At 43.2% G+C, this 6,393-nt stretch overlaps 1 pseudogene; it reads right to left on the bottom strand.

The window, feature by feature from the left end:
* Positions 1 to 327: 327 nt before the first annotated feature.
* Positions 328 to 6,393, bottom strand: part of LOC119283840 — a 7,664-nt pseudogene continuing 1,598 nt past the window's right edge.

Here is a 6,393-nt window from a genome sequence, read left to right on the forward strand (position 1 = left end):
TTTATGTCAAAGGGCCCCTGGTTATAGGTTCGCCCAGGACCGGCCCTGGGTCACCCTGACGGACTCCACATCTTGATTGGAATTGCTCTCCCAACTCCACATTCATTAGGATGCGAGCATTTCAGGTTTCCAAAGTAAAATTCTGAAAATAGGTGCTAAATCCAATACAGTAGGTATTTAAAACAAGTGTTTAAATATATTACCCATAAGTTTTTCTCACTACCAATATCCAAAACTAGCCAAAAATTACAACTGACTAGGCGCAATCATCGCTCTAGTAGCAGCCATGAGCACTTATTTTAAGAGATTGTTATAATTCTTTGACAATCAACATATTGTTATCTTGACAGACAAGGAGAATTCATGTGTGAGTCGCTCCTTAATCCGATACCTGCTAGCTTTGTCAACAAGGGATCTTGTGGACTCAAGTTCAAGGTCCATGGCATTACACTCATCACAAGGGTGTTTACCACGCAGCTCGATTCTCTTCAAGCCCACGGCTCGTTCCATGAACAACCTTAGATAGTTTGTCACCTTGTCTTCCTCCTCGAACCCTGCCATCACCAGTAACTTCAAGTTCAAGTGCTTCCAATCCTTGGATGGTTCCCACAACATGTTGGTCTTCTGGGAACTATACTCAGACGGTTTGACACATGGATGTTGATTTCGAAACAACTTCATGCATGCACACAGAAGATAAATACATATTACAGAATAACGTAGAAACAATTGAAGTTACATATCAGGTTATAAAAGAAATGAAACCAGCAATATCAGTATTTAAGTTCAACGTGAAGCTTACTGTAAAATTCAGTAGGGCAGGTGCAGCTTCGACAATAAACATGGTCCAGTTCAGATCGCACTCAGGAAAGATAAAGTAAAGATACACCTCGGTCAGGTTTCTGAATATTGTAGTGAGGTGCTTAGGATGCTCTAGTTGAATCCAAATCTGCAGCAAAAGCAAGAACACAACAGACAACCATAATTAGTACTCCCTCTGTAAATTAATATAAGAGCGTTTAGATCACTAAAGTAGTGATCTAAACGCTCTTATATTAGTTTACGAAGGGAGTAGGTACTAAGAAAAGAACAAAAAGGTGTGGTAGCTCCTGGGACTCCCGGCACCCCCTTATCTGGCCGTGCAGTTCCGTTGAGATTTGTGCTGGAGTCTGACTGGGATCAGGCCATTTGCAGATTCAGCCAACTTTGTCAGCCCATTTATGCAGGTAGGCGCCTAGTAGTAGGGTAGGGCATAGGGCTGAGCAGTGGCAACTGCGCGCTATTTCCTCACCGGTTGCCGACAAATGTGGCAGGTAAATTCACTGTAGTCACGTGACCACCGATGCACCCTCTAGTGTTTGAATGATTGAGCAAGGCAACATCCTCATCTGTGGCCCTGTTTGAATACTCTAACTCGGTTAGAGGTTAGAGTTAGATTCTAACTCTAAACTAATCTTAAACTAACTCTAACCAAAAAGGTGTTTGGATGACAGGGTTAGATGGAGCGCGAATACGGCGAGGCGCTTTCACGGGCGGTGCGAGAGGGAGGGAGGGAGAGGATGAGAAGCTTCGTGAAAGTGGGGAGGGATCTGCTGCGGGAAGAGCAAGAGAAAAATATGTTTTTTAGTGGTCCCGAGAAGAACTAACCCAAATAAACACCTCTTGGATGGGTTAGTTTTTTGGATGGGTTAGATGCATCTAACCCAAACTAACCCTTCTATTTGAATATTTTTGAGTTAGTTAAGTCTAAACTAACCGATACTAACTCTACAGTTGCCATCAGTAGAATATGGAACGAAGACAAGACTCTGCTCTTTTCCTTCTCTCTTGCATTACCTCTCTCTGCTTTTTTTTTCTTTCACCCACACGCCTCTCTCTGATCCTCTTTTTATCTCACAGATTCACACACAACGGCTCACTCCCTTCTCTCTCATAGCTCCTCTGTGAGAGAGAAAAGCTACCTCTCTCTCCTGTCTCACTCTCACTACTTTCTCACACGTGAAAGTGACAAGTCTTGGGAGAAAAAGTATGGTTGCTGTGATGGGATGGAACAGAAGGTGGCCCTACGTGCGTCGGTTGGCTAATACTGCAGCACTGCAAATCACAAACGCTGTGGCAGACTAGGGACCGGATCACGATGCAGGACAGCCATAGCAAACGGTTAAGATAATGGGGTGTCTAGACACCCTGGTGTTAAAAAACCAGTCTCAAGAACATGTACTAGATGCGTAAGAGGAATTCATGTGGAGTGTAGAAATAAACTTACCATTTCGCAACTAAAATTGAGATACAATCTCGACAGATTTGTGGCACTCAAGCACTCGCTTAGCGCAAATGGTGCCTGCCACACCCGAGCACGTGAACCGAGGTTCACTTCAAGAAGTTGGGGAACGTGGCCGAAGTGCAGTGGAGGGCTCTCGCAGTCGCAGGGCCAAGACCAGCACCATATTTCTCTTAGCTTGGGGACGGAGATGAGCTCGATACATGTGCAAGCAAAGTCAAGGAACTGAAGCTTCTGGAGCCCGGAGCACGGTGTGTCGATCTTGAGTGCGGAGTGATGGTCAACCAGTCGGCAAGATATCAGGATGAAGTGCTTGAGCTTATCACAAGCTTTAATGAAGCCCGCGATGTCATCGTCTCCAAACGCTAGGTTCTGGAGGGTTAGCCTGGTGAGCCACCGGAAGGCGACGGGGCAGGCACGGGAGAAGGACATGAACCGCTCCGCCAGCCCCAACTAGGCGAGCAGCTGAGTGGTGTTGTCGTTGCTCGAGGCCGGCGGTAATATATAAAACTCGAGCCATTCAGTCTCGCCGCGGCTGACGACGTCCTCAATGACGCCGCCGATGGAGCTCAGTTGCAGAGGGTCCGACATGTAGAAGCGTAGGACGAGGGTCTTGATAGCACGACTGCACGCGGGGCACGGAGGAGGACACACGGAGAGCAACCTCCGCACCGCACCCGTGAACGCGTCCATGATCTCGACCGGCGTGGTGCCATGGAACTGGTCGACCCCGAGCTCTAGGTGCGAGAGCTGGTGTGGGAGGTGGCGCCAGCGCGTCGAGGCGGCGCCGACACGGAGCGCCTCACGCAGGTGGAGGCGTTCGAGGATTCCGAGGAGGAGGTGGTCGGGAAGCGTGCTGATCACGTCCTCATCCTGGCCGATATCGATGTTGGACGGCGATGACTTGTTGCGCGGCGGCAGAGAGGTGAGGCGGCGGCCCGATCGCAACTCCATCGATGCAAAACCCTCCTCGATCGTCTCGTCCCGTAATGGAGCACTTCTCCTCCCTCTGGTAATACGTACGGCGGCGGAGATGGATTTTGGTGGACTCCTTAGGTCCTGCTCGACCTTTCAATTAATTCAACCAACTTCCCTAAAAAAAATTAGTTCAACCAACCGGCGTGTTGGATTCCTGATTTTTTTTTCATGGGAAAAATCGTATACGACCAGGGTCGTACATACCCAATCTGAAGACCCTCTACCATATGTGCGCCAGCTGGCAAACCGAATCTCAAAGCAGCAGTCGTTGTTCCAATCGTTCGCGTCGTTCATCAACGGCCCAGCTCGCGTCTCGCGTCCCCACTCCTTGACACCGGGGGCAACTCCCTTCCTCGTGGTGCTCCATTCAATAATGCTAAACATACAAAGAGTTACACGCAATTACATGCTGACTAGGATTTTTTCTATCTACTAACACTACTAAGGAAAAGCCTAGCAGCAGCGCGGGTTTTAGGCCTATCAATAGCGCGGGGCGATGCGCTACTGATAAGGCGCTGCAGCTAACGTATAGCAGTAGCGTGCCTCCGCCCACGCTACTGCTAAATCCACTTAGTAGTAGCGACTTCCCGGAGGAGCGCTACTGGTAATTAGTAGTAGCGCTTCTCCCTGCCCGCGCTGCTACTATTATTTCGTATTTTATTACTTTTTTATTTCATGTTGTATTCGTACACCTTTACACAAGTTTTCATACAACAGGAATTTAGAAAGTGTTTTTACATCATAATGAGTTATTACATCACGGGGTGAAAGAACCATGGACTAGTTTCAAATGGATGTTCATCCATTTGAAACTAGTCCATGGTTCTTTCACCCAATGATATAATAAATATCATCATCATCATCATCATATCATTAACAACTTATCATCATAATACATCATTGTCATATAACACCTCCTCAAGATCATCGTTTTCATCAATGAGACATCACATGGCAAATTGGTCACTAGTCGTAATCACAAGTACTCATAATCATCAACTCTAACACATTGTATCACATAATAAACATATTGTACCTCATAGGACCTACTACATTGTCTTAGGACCTACTATATTCTGTAAGGTAAAATAACAAAAAACAAGATAGCCCCTGACTCTCCATTATGGAGAATGGAGATTATCCTGTCTCCAATTCTTGCCTTTCGCTTAATGTTACTTCCAAGAACCTCCTTGTGAATGTCCAAACATTTTTTCCATTCTTTGATTAGCATGTGTTCGCCGGTTTTAGAAATCCGATATGCATAGGTGAGCTCCTTAGATTGACCTGGCTGTATGTTCAGAACTGCAAGGCGACCATTCTGATATATCAGATGAGGCACACAATCCATCGAGATTTTATGTTGAAAAACATAGTAATAACTTCGTAGTTAGCAATGATGTACTAGTTTTAGAAGTATGCAAAAGATGCACGGATGTCATAATAGTAAAAAATCTTACCAGGGTATCTCCATAGAAGTTACCGTGGTTCAACACGTGCACTAGTGGCACGTATTCACCATAATTTGGAGGAGTTCGATAATAGGTATTGTAATTCTCAAGATAAGTACAATAAGCAATCAGATGACTTTTCTCCTTATAAGTTAATTAAGAGCCATTAGTGTAGTGGGTTTTGTCTACCATCTTCTGCACATTCTTTGAAGATTCAAAATAAGCTATCAGTGGAAATAAGCTGTTAACTATTTTGAAATAAACAATATAAATTAGTTAATAACTATGTTTGAGAAACTCACATTGCGGTAGAATCGGAAGCGTATCAAGAAGGGCCCAAATGTCCATATTGTCTTGCTCGATGTCAGGATCACCAAGATCCATGGTGACAATTATACCCTCATAAAAACCATACATTTTGCAAAGTGATTCCCAATTTTGGCAACCAAAATGGGTTACGCTCTGAGAATTGTACATATTTACTTCAAAATCAATATCATGATGGGTCCTTAGGTGTATTTTCTTTGTTTGAAAATTTTCATGGTCTTCAAAACCCATCCTCTCCAAGACATAGCGTTTTGCATGGCATGGGATAAGCTAGTCGAATTGTAAAAGATGAAAATTAGACGTTAAAATAGTTGAAGTCATGCTTAATTACGAAAAAAACACTTGTCGTTGTTGCATACCATTTCAACATCGAAGGTCTCCTCGAGCTTAATGCTGAAGTGCCGATCTTCGTCCAGCTCAACAAACCTGTCGCACATACCTCGATCGTCGTGGCACCAGTTGCACTCCCCCGGGAGACTGTCGTTGTCCGAGTACGACATTTCCTACGTTCATAATTCAAAGATTAAACTTGTACAATTAAACATATGTACTAAAAAACCTAAATTAGATCATTATTTTTCAAGAAAATCCAGGTCACTCGATATTTCCTACATATTCTAGCACAAGTCATGCCAGAATTCACGGAAAAATCCGGCATGAACTTTGCTAAAAAAGGACATATCGAGCGCCTGAAATTTGCCGGAACGGAAATTAATCAACACTCCGGCAAAACATAGGCCACTCGGAGGTGTAAACTAAACATGAACGGCCACTTGGGCAACCACATATCCTATTTGAGCAATACAAGATATACATGGATATTTGGATGGTCTCACCTCGATGTCGGAGGGGGTCGGTGACGGGAACGACGGCGGGGATGATTGAGGGGCTCCTTGATTTCTGCAAAAGCAAAAACCATATATGTTATCACTAATACATCCCGAATAATTGCTTAAACTAAAAAATAACAACAAATATGACATGTTCAACTAGTTTTATTAATTCAACTAGTTCTTACTAAATATAAACTTACTATAAATAGAAAAAAGCTAGTTCTTTCTAAAAATAAAGTAGTTCAACTAGTTATATTAATTATCTTACTAAAAATACATTAGTTCTATTAATTCAACTAGTTCAACTAGTTTATTAATTTACTTACTAAACTAGTTCAACTACAACTAAAGTAGTTCAACTAGTTTATTAATTTACGTACTAATTATTTTAAACACTTACTAAAAAACAGTAAAAATAAACTACATTATACAATAGTTAACTAGTACCATCACTACTACTAATTAACATCTACTACTGCTAAAAATCATTATCTATGAACCCTAAATTAACATCTACTACTACTAA

Source organism: Triticum dicoccoides, chromosome 4A, assembly GCF_002162155.2.
Source record: "Triticum dicoccoides isolate Atlit2015 ecotype Zavitan chromosome 4A, WEW_v2.0, whole genome shotgun sequence".
NCBI lineage: Eukaryota > Viridiplantae > Streptophyta > Magnoliopsida > Poales > Poaceae > Triticum > Triticum dicoccoides.